General features: G+C 49.9%; 1 protein-coding gene across 3 annotated transcripts in view; it reads left to right on the top strand.

The window, feature by feature from the left end:
* Positions 1–7,632: 7,632 nt before the first annotated feature.
* RD3 (RD3 regulator of GUCY2D) overlaps positions 7,633–10,805 on the top strand; it is a 9,388-nt gene continuing 6,215 nt past the window's right edge. The window contains exons 1-2 of one of the 3 annotated variants that reach the window (XM_046680241.1): positions 7,633–7,704; positions 7,931–8,092. The gene's annotated coding sequence lies outside the window, so the exon portion shown is untranslated. The remainder of the gene's footprint in view (positions 7,705–7,930; positions 8,093–10,805) is intronic. The other 2 variants (XM_046680242.1, XM_046680243.1) reach the window with 2 other exon arrangements.

Raw genomic sequence — 10,805 nt, forward strand, 5'->3', positions numbered from 1 at the left:
TACGTCTGTTGTCTGTGGGTCCTTGAGCCTCTGACACTTCATCTGTCAGGGCTCTTTCAGCTTCAGGGAAGCAGGGGGCAGGTCTGTGGTATTTAGCTCTCACCTTCTTTGAATCACGTGCATGACCAACAGGCCTTTACCATGTGCTGGGGCTTGGGCTCCTCGCCCCTGAGGAGTTCTTATTCTGTAGGATGCTAAACCAAATGCTCAGAAATTCTCATTATTTGCGGTCATTACATTCTAAAAGTCACTGTGAAAACTGAATTAGCAAATACTGAGCCGTTGCTCTTAGAGGAAATGCAGGGAGGTTCCTGTGAGTCTCTGGTTATGACATTTTTGTCAACCGATCCATACATAACCTTGTTTTATGTGTTTCTGTTTAAAGACATCTTATTTATATATAGCGTCGATTTATTAACATTGAACTCATGGCCACCAGCGCCATAACTGATACTTGATGGAAGCTCATCCAACACACGTATTTCTCCGTAAGGCACATCGCAGCCTTCTTCTGCTTAGAAATACCAGACAGCACTTTAGCAGTGTGCTTAGAGGGTATTTGAAACAGTGAAATCACCAATAAAAAACACCAAGTGTGAAAAGTGTGACTCTACCTAGACCGTGAAGAGGACACCGGTGTAGGGTATGAGAGCTGAGACGAGAGGACAGAGGGTCACTTTGCTCAACTTCATCTGGGCATGTGCATGCTGTCAAAATTTTCAACGCTTTGTCCATGTGTGGAATGATGGTGAAACTACCACGAGCATTGATTTGGGGATTGCAAATACATTTCAGCAAGTAAACAAATTTGCAAATATGGAATTGGCAAGGAATGAGGGTCGACTGTATGTACGGAAGAACAAAGCTTCAGAGAGTGGAGTGGAGTGAGCAGGTGGGAAGACGGGAAAATGTTCTGAGCTAATCTTTGAGGGCGAAGTGAGACTTCCAGGGGTGAGAGAGCACTGGGGCAGAATGTGCGTCATGCACAAAGGATGGGACAGTATGGGGTGAAGTAATGATTTCTTTGGGATAAAGATGGAAAAGCTGGGAGGGAACATGTCAGGAAGAGCTCTGATCTCCAGGATCCAAGGAAAGGGCAGGAAGGTTGCACATCCCTCCCTTCTCCCAGGATTTTGCATTAGCTAGGGTAGTGCCAACTGCTAAAACAGAGAAACCCCAAATCTTAGTGGTTTGACCCAATACATTTCTTGCACATATTAGAGTTCAACATGGTGATTGGTGAGATCTAGCCTCCTTCAAAATTGTGGCTCCACCTTCCTCTAGGGCCTCAGAGTCCTTGCCGACCATCAGCAAGTGGGAAGAGATGGAAGATGGAGGATTGCACAGGAGATTTTTATAAGCCAGGCCTTGCAGTGGCACACATCCCTTACACCCACATGTCATTGTCACATGGCCCCGCCTAGATGCAAGGGAGGCTGGGTAATGTAGTCCCTGGTTGGACAGCCGCTTCCCAGAAAGATGTCTACACTCTGGAGGAAGGTCATGAATCTTTGGTGGACAGTTAGTTGTTTCTGCCACAGGCCCTCAGATCAATCTGTCAAACCACAGGGCAGAACCTAAAAGAAGTTGGTGGTGAGTGAATTCTGTGGAAATGGGGCATCGAGGTGCTGCCTGGAACAGAGTAGATGGTCAATAAACACTTTGTGAATGAGTGAATGAGAACTGCATTGTGTCTCTCTCTGTAGTTCCCTTTAGTTTAATCTGTATACATTTTAAACAGAACGAGTTTAGAGGGAAGAGAGGGGAAAGGAGGGCGGGGCCGGGGGTGGGCGATGCTTAAGCAAGCCGGCTGAGAGAAAGGTGAGCCTTCTCATTTTTCCTATAGTCAGATACAGTGTTTCCTTTACCCGGAGAGGGAAATGAGGGCAGAGGAGTGGAAAGAGGGCTAGTTCGAGAGAAGAGGTATGGGTAAAGGCAAGGGCGAGTCTGGTCTGCACCCCTGGGTGTTATGTCAATTTCTTTCAATCTCATTCAGGATTTGGGCTTTAGGGAGCCCTGCAGGACTCTGAAAACCTGATGCACGATGAGTGGGAGGAAGCCAGGGAGGAAGGAACAGGAGGAGTACCCCCATATGCACAGCCTGACATCTGGGGTCAGGGTGCTTTTCAAATCTCCTTGCAGTTTTTAATCCAGCCTTGCACCCGATGGCTTCATAATTCCCCATCTCCGATTTATGAATCAAACGCCATCTGTGAGGCAATGTCACGGACCCCACTGGTGTTTCTGCATTTGAATGATTGCTGAATATTTAGCTATGCTTCAGCAACTTCCATTGATGCCAACTGAGAGAACAAACAGCCACCACCTTCCCTCTCTCGTACAAATTCACACAGCATGGATAATCACAAAGCCTCCACAGGCTAACGAATCAAAATAAATTAGCAGTCAACACAAACACTAAGCCGTCATTGAGTTACGGTGTCAAGGCAGCAGGCAGAGGAGGGGAGGAGGGTGGGGGTGGCCCCCACTCCCGGCCGTAGTCATCACTGAAAAGCGCAGAGAAGGATACAGCTGTATTGGGAGGGAGGATGCTAAAAACCTGGTCATCTGTGTGCGTGTTCCCCAGAGTCGTAGGTCAGGAGTCCCAAAGCTCACCTCTTGCTTTAGCACTGCTGCAATGGAATCTTCCTTTTGATGGCTTAAAATGTTGACCCATATGATCTCACTTACATTCATTGTGTGCGTGTGTTTGAGGATGAGGCACTAAGACTGGGGCAGGGTGGTAGAAAAGGGATGAATTTTTTCATTCAAACAGAATGCTCAGTAGTAGACCCAAGGTTGTACAGCAGGGAGATAAAAGCCTTTAGCTCTGAACCCTAATGCTGGCCCTTCTTCCCATCGCCCTGCAAGACTTCTGTCTCCTACTTGTTAGACCCAGCCTCATGAAGGCTTGGCTGGGAAGTGTGGAGAGGGGAGGGGAATGGGATCACCCATTCTCGGCCAGCTCCTAGCATTGTGCCTGCACAGAATGATGCTCTAGACATACATGTTGAATGAATGAGTGTGTGACTTGGTCACTGGCCCCTTCTCCTTGTCACTTCTAGCAACTTTCCCAAAAGGAAGGCAGAGTCTTTTCTTCCATCTACTCCCTTCCTCCTATGTAGAAATGCCTTAGAATTTCTGCCCTTGGGGAAGCGCCAGGGTGATGGTGAAATGCTCAGAGGTGGGGACTCCCAATTACCTATCTCAGGTTGTTCTGGCGTTAGCTGGCCCTGGGGTAGAGGCCACTTGAGAACTGTGGCTCGGAGGAGGTCAGCTTCAGTTCAAGATGTGGGAGTCTCCCAAGCCCACGTGACCCTCCCAATGTTTGGGACCCAATGTTGTGCTTGAACTAGTCAAGAGAAGTGTATGACCCAGCTCCAGACTCAAGACCCCTGCTTGAGAAGGTGGATAAGGAGGGAAGGCAGATGCACCGAATGAACCCAGCCACAGAGCAAGCACAAAGTGGCACATCACCCAGGGAAAATAATCACAATCTGCAGGCAGGCAGGAGAGCTATCCTAGTCAGCTCGTCAGACATAGTTTAACTTCTGCTTGGCTGTTTTCTGCTTTATTTTTAACACAATCTGGACTCGATGTGTCCAGAAGTCACTCCATCACTTGGTACCTGTTACAGCATCACCCGAAATCTATTATAATGCAGCTCAGTACCCATTGCAGCACTCTGCGTTCCCTCCCAGGGCAACAAGCACCTGTGTCAGTGCCACCGAATGTCTGTCAGGTGCAGGCCGGCCCACACATGGCCCGTAGCCAGAATAGTCTGAAGTGACAGAGTGTCCAGAACACGGAGACTGGCAGGAGGCCCAGGTGTGAGTGTGGGATGCCGGAGAACAGCAACAGGAGGCTACTGCCAGCCCCGCACGGTACCTCAAATACTTCAAAATCAATACTTCACAGTCCACAGTCCCTGTTCTCCCTGGATTATTTCCTCTGCCTCACCCCTCCTCCAGAAAGTTGGAGGAGCTTTCTGCACTTGAACTTGCCTTGAGAGAATTTTGATTAGCAAAGAGGAGGACAGGTAAGGAAGTGACGAGGCAAAGGGGAAGACTACCTTTTCAGGCCCCTGCCTTCGGCACCCAGCGTCACCCCTCTCCTGATGGAGGGAGTACGTGGAAAGAGGCGAGCTCTGGCCAGGAACCATCCACCGGGCAGCTGGAGACCTCTGCCCACGGTCCACCCAGAACTCTGCAGGGTGTACGGGGAGTGCAGTCTCGCTCCCCTAGTTTGCACCATACTGAGCATGGCTGGGGGAGGCAGGGGCGGAGGATGCCATCTGGAGGCAGGCGTTCCCTCTCCGCCTGGGTCTTCTCAGGTGTCTGTGTCAGGTCAGACGGGCTCCCTCTACAGATAAAACAGCTCGAGGTGAAAGAGGCTTAGGTGGGTCTCCATGGCAACCGCAGATCAGGAGCAGGCCCGCCTCCGCCTCAGGGGTTCATCAGAGGAGCTGCGGTTCCAGCCTCTCGGGACACACACACACACACACACACACAGACACAGGCACACACAAGCTCCACAAACACCAGCCCTTCTCCTGTCAGTGTTGTTTGCTCTCAGCACAACTTCTGAGAAATGGAAAGAGAGGAAAAAGCATGAGCCAGCAGCCAGCAGCAGGCGAGAAAGAGGAGGAGACATTTAGGATGTAGTCTTCCCTCAACCCTGCCCTCCTGCGGCTGCCAACTTTCTGCTGTTCCCGCAAAAGACCAGACACTCTCTTCTCCCAGACGGGGAAGCAGAAAACAGGACCCTCGCTGGACCTTTCACCTCCGCAGAGGCTGACTTCAGAAAGCCAGGTAAGAGGGTCATCTCCCCAGGAGACAGTGGCTTCCCCACTTGTAACCTGAGAGCAGCTGCACCTTGAGAAGTTAGAGCAGAGGCTGGGTGGAGGCTGGAGCGGGGTGGGGGTTGGGCTGGGGGGGGGAGTAGCTTTCAGGGCTGTGGCAGGCTGGGGACAGCCTATTGAGCAGTCTGAGTCCAGGGCCCAGATGGCCACAGGGAGGCCCGTCAGTCCTCATCTGTTCCACAAGAGTAGGCAGACTCTGCAGGATCCTCCGGGCGGTGGCCTGGTCCTTGCCTCGTGGACCCATGGGAAGCCATAGCTTTTGTCTGCTCTGGAACCAGCAAGCCGTCTGGGAGGACACAGCCCCAGCATTTTCCCTTCTGCTTTATGGGGAGGACACAGGTGAAACCCAGATCAGATTCTCTCATCGATTCGAGAACTGTGACTTGAGGACCTACTAAGCCCGAGGTGCAGAGTCAGGCTCCAGGACACAAGAGTGACCAAACACATGGGCGATGCGTAGGCCTCAGTCCTCCTGGCCATGGAGCTGTCTGTGAGTCCCCGTAACACGCCTAGGAGAGTGGGCCTGGACAGAGTGGTGTGGGGTGGGCTCCAGGGAGAGGACCAGGCTCGGGAAGGAAAGTCTGAGCTGCAACTGTGGGATCAGAGGAGAGCTCCCTGGGGATCGGCCCCCTCCACCTGTGGTCAGCTGGACCTGAGTCCTTACCCCATCTGGTTGTACCCCTACCTCAAAATGAGGAGGACTGGCTGCCCTTCATTCATTCCTCATTCAGGAACCATTTATCAAGGGCCTACTGCATGCCAGGAGATTCAACAAATTCAGCTCTTGCCCTCACAGAGCTCATAGCCAAATGGGGGAGAGAGAAAAACTACCAAAAAAGTGAGAAACGTGTTTGTTACAAATGCCATGATGGTGGGCCCTTATGCCAGGCGCCGCAGACACTCCGTTCTACCTCAGTGTCGGGGGGGTGAGGGGCAGGCTGCAGGCAGGAGCCGACGCTTGAGGTGGGTCCTAAAAGATGAGCAGGTGCTTGTCAGGTGGGCAGAGGACCACAGGTCAGGCTGAGTCACACCTGCTAGGTGGAGTACTTTAATTATTTTTCTATATTGCCCCCCACCCCAATAATACGGTCAATTTGCAATGTGTGAAGTTAGCACCTTGGCAAAAAGGGAAACTCTCACGCCTCCTGCAGGGGGTCAGAGCCCCTCCGACTGCCAACTGCCTGGAACCAGACCCCTCTTGTCCTTGAGGCCTGGGGATGGTTTTTTCTAGCGTATCTAATGAGCCACAGCTGGTGATAGTGTCTCCCAGGGAGCCACAGAAAAGACATTATCCCCAGAGATGTTCAAAAATAGGTAGAAGGGGGGGCTAGCTCGTGGGGGTGGAAGGGGTAATGAAGGGGAAAGGAAGGAGGACAGGGAAGAGTAGGGAGCAGCAGAGAGAAGGCTCCAGGGAGTGACGTCAAAGGGCAGAGGTAGAACTGGGGAGGGCTTTCCTACTGCCGCCTGGGTAAACTGAGGCACCACCATGCACGCTTTCTCTTCATACCAGGGGGTGGGGGATCAGCTCTCTCAGAAGCCGGGGTTGGGGTGAGGCCAGGGACAGCGTTGGGGTCACGCTTGCACCAGGCCAGGAGGTCCTTTACTTTCTGTGCCATGGACCCCTTTGAGAATCTGTGAAGCCTGTGGACACAGTCTCAGCAAAATGTTTCTGAATGCACAGGATTTGAAGAGAAACCAGCTGTATTGAAATGCATCTATGGACATATTTTTTAAAAACAATCTGAGATATAGTAATACATGTACCTCTTTACAAACATGTCAAATAATAGAACCTAAGGGCAGGTCTAACAAATACCAGGGTTTCGTAACAGTGATGAGCATAAATGATATTTCAAGAAAAGCAGCGTTAAAGTGTCATGGAAACACCACTCCTCCTAAATAAAATGATTACTAATATTTTGCCATATTTGCCGCGGCTATGTGCCTGTGCGCATGTACATGTAACATTTTCTGAACGATTTGAATGTAAGACATTGCAGATAGTGTCACACGTCGGCCATGAACATTTCAGCACCACCTCCTAAGATTGGGCTGTTTGTCGATATTCCTCTACAATCATAACACCATTTTTATACCTAAGAAAATCAACACTCATTCCCTAACATCCAGCTCATATTCACATTTCCCCAAATGTCCTAATTTTCTTTTTTAAACAAGAATTCTATCCATGTTCATGCATTGGAGGCAGATTGTAGGTGCCGTTGACTGAATGGGAAGCAGGCAACCCTCACGGGAAGGTTCCGGAGTCACCGTAGTGCTGTCACGCCCAACAGTGAGCAGGAGTGTGAGGGGCCTTGAAGCTTACGCTGCCGGGGCTGATCCAGAGCAAGGGAGGGGCAGAATCCCAACTGTGCAAAGCACCCAGAGAAGACCACCCTTACTCTTCTGACGGATTTTCTGGGCGTCTTTATCAGACCACACCCCGCCATCACGTTTTTCCCCAGATGCCCCGTCACAACACAGACTCACACAGGGTCTCCCCCGTGGTCGGGTCCTGGGGGGGCCCTGGGATAAGCCGACCATCTCTGGCGTCTGTCTGGCCCGCCTGCCTCTCTGTCCTGCTCTCCCTCCCTCTGTGTCTCCCCTGCTCCTTTGCCCTTAAGAACTTAATCAGACCTGCTGAAGGGCCCCCTGGGAGAACAGCTGGCACCACAGACAGAAATAGCTCCGGCAGAAACCTCATCTCCGTCAGAGCCTCCAGCCCTGGGGAGGGTTGTGGGGGGAGAGCGGGGGATGTGGGGGAGAAAATGCAGAACCCCTGTCCCTGTGAGACCCCACCACCAGGCTAAAGAAGCTCAGAGCCCACAGAACCCAGGACTCAGGTGGGGTCACCCCGCCCAGCCCCTGCCATCTGACATGGGGTGTGTGCCTGTCTCTAGAGGACAACCCAGGGCAGAAGCATAAGCCTTAAACCTCCTGGGAAGAGGCCCCTCTCCGGGCTGCACTTTAGGCCTCACTCTCTGGCTTTCTTCTGGCTTCACCCCACCTTTGGTGAAGAGTCTAGGGGGTTGAGGAGATGTGCCCACTCTGAGGTCACTGCCTCTCTAGGTCAGGCCTTGCGGGCTGACATCCAGAACTCCTTGCCCAGACAGTTACCCGCCAGTTCCAGAGCCTGAGCAGGCCTCAGCCACAGGCCCAGCCTCCCGAGGGTGGACGACATCACCAGCGTGAACAACTCTGGGTCTGAAGGCGGCAACAAGGTGGCTATTGGTAAGGGGGTGGATGAGCCTTGGACGTGAAGGCTGGGGTGTCCCCACGCATGTTTGCAAGGCCCCTCATGGTGTGAGAAGAGAAGGGGACAGGCTGAGGGCCAGGAGCTGGCTCAGCCCCCACCTCCTTCCGCTGGGGAAGGACGCTGAGGAGTCCAAGAATTCTCGGTTTGAATATGACCCTCCAAGTTGTTATGAAGGTATATTTGACAAGGAAGGAAGCAGAGCATATTTTATTTAATAGTTTGTTAGCTTAATTTGTAAGTTACAGATATTTAGACGTATGGCATGTGAGCCTCCATGTGCAGCACCGCCCCAGTCTCGTTGCATATATATGTGCGGTGTGGGCTCAGGCACCAGTGCCCTGGCCAGGCCTGGAGTGGCCTTGGTATTTGGAGGCCAATTTATTCTGGAGACAAAAGTTGTCTTCAGGGCCTCCCACCTCCCCTTTCTTCTATGTTTCTCCCAGCCACAGGAGGACCCTCCATCACCAAGCCATTCTCTTGCTGCCTCTTTTCAGTCATCCATTGAGCACTTGCTGTCGGCCAGACAGTCTGCTGGGTGCTGGGTCCTGGGTAGGTGGATGCACAAGACCTAGTTTCTCACTCAGTCTGGAGAGGGGGTGACACACATAGGCAATCATGGTTCGCTGTGACTGTGCCATGATGGCGTAAGCACAGAGCAGCCTGGGAGCAGAGATATAAGGCACTGGAACCCGGTCAGGGAGGGTCAAGAGAGTCTCCTAAAGGAACAGACCAGGAGCTAAGAGTTAGGACTTATTCAGGAATTGAGAAGATAAAAGTGTTCTAGGGATAAAGAAAATGTTAGACATATATATATACACACACACATACACAATACACATACACACATAATGGAATAATATTCAGCCATGAAAAAGAAGGAAATCTTGCCATTCACAACCACATGGATAGACCTTGAGGGGCATTATGCTAAGTGAAATAAGTCAGAGAAAGACAAAAACCGTGTGATCTCACTTATGTGTGGAATCTAAAAAAACCTCAAGCTCATAGATACAGAGAACAGATTGGTGGCTGCCAGAGGTGGGGGGAGGGTGTGAAATTGGTGAAGGGGGTCAAAAGCTTCAAATGTCCTGTTACAAAATGAATAAGTCCTGGTGATGTAATGAACAGCATGGACTCTAGTTAACAATACTGTATTGCATATTTGAAAGTTGCTAAGAGAGTAGATCTTAAAAGTTCCCACCACAAGAAAAAAAAATGTTAACTATGTGTGGTGACAGATGTTAACTAGACTTATTGTGGTGATCATTCCACAATATATTCAAATAGCGAATCATTATGTTGTACACCTGAAACTAAGGTAATGTTATATGTCAATTATACCTCAGTAAAGAAAAAAGAAAAAGACAGTGTTCCAGGTGTGTGCAAAAGCCTAAAAGGAAGAGAGAGCAGGGCACGTTAGGGGAACGGAGTGAGGGAGCAGGTTGGGGAAGACTAGGGGAAGCGGAAGTTTGGGGAGAGATGAAGCTGAGGACTAAGTAGGAGTCACTTGATAAAGGGTCTGGAAGCCACATTAAGGGGTTTGAGTTTGGTCTTGAGGACAGTTGGGAACCACTGAAATTCTTTAAGCATCCCAGGGCTTCCATATAGGGTGATTTAAAGATGTTCCCAAGCCTAGACGCTTTTGTCATTGGAGGCCCCACCCCATATCACATCAAACATCATCAAATGAATCCACATTACATATATTTTTTAACAAAAAATTTGAAAGGAGTTTTATAACTCTGATTTGGAATTACCACTAACTTATTAATTTCAATTTTGCAGATTTCTATTTCTATTTTGAAGCCAATGAAACTTTTTAGGGGGTACGGGGGTGACAGCCCTTGTACAGCTCACAGACCCCATGCACTGTGCTATGGTCTAAGGAAAACAAAATAGTGGTCAGATTTATGCTTTAGAAAAATCACACTCAAGAAAATAGAGTGGAAACTGTTGTTCAATGGGTATAGGGTTTTAGTTTTGCAAGATAAAAAGTTCTAGAGCTCTGTTGCATAATAAAGTGTAATAAGTTAACACTACTGTACTGTACATTTAAAAATGCTTCAGATGGTAAATTTTATGTTATTTGTTTTTTACCACACTAAAAAGAAAACAGCGGACATTGGATTGGAAGGATCAGCCCTGGGTTGCCAGTTAGAAGGCAGCAGCTTAATATATCTGGCAGATGGTCAAGGCTTGAACTAATGGAGAGAGAGAGAGAGTGAACAGATTTGGGAAAATCATAATACTTAAATTTGCGAGAATCAACAGGAATTGGATACAAGATTTGACAGATGAGGCAAAGGGATGAGACAAGGATGGTGCATCAGTTTGGGCAACTAGATTATGCCCACTGCCAAGCTGGGGATCTGGGAGGAGCAGCAGCCGATGGGGAGCTTTGAGTTGAAGGTGCAAGTGGAACTGTCAAGGGAAGGTGCCCACCCTGATATGGAGCTACAAAGACCACTGGGTTATGGATTTCAATTTGAGAACTATCAACATTGAGGCAACAATTGGAAATGTGTGAAAGGATGAGGGTGATTAAAATGAGGAGACGACTTGAACAGAGCCCTGGGGAACAGGGAACAAGGATGGCCAGAGGAAGGGCATCCACAAGGGCTCTAGAGGGAGTCTTCAGAGGGTAGACCAAGGTAGGAGGCAGACAAAGGTAGGAGTAGACCAAGGTAG

This window comes from Equus quagga, chromosome 13, assembly GCF_021613505.1.
Source record: "Equus quagga isolate Etosha38 chromosome 13, UCLA_HA_Equagga_1.0, whole genome shotgun sequence".
NCBI classification, from domain to species: domain Eukaryota; kingdom Metazoa; phylum Chordata; class Mammalia; order Perissodactyla; family Equidae; genus Equus; species Equus quagga.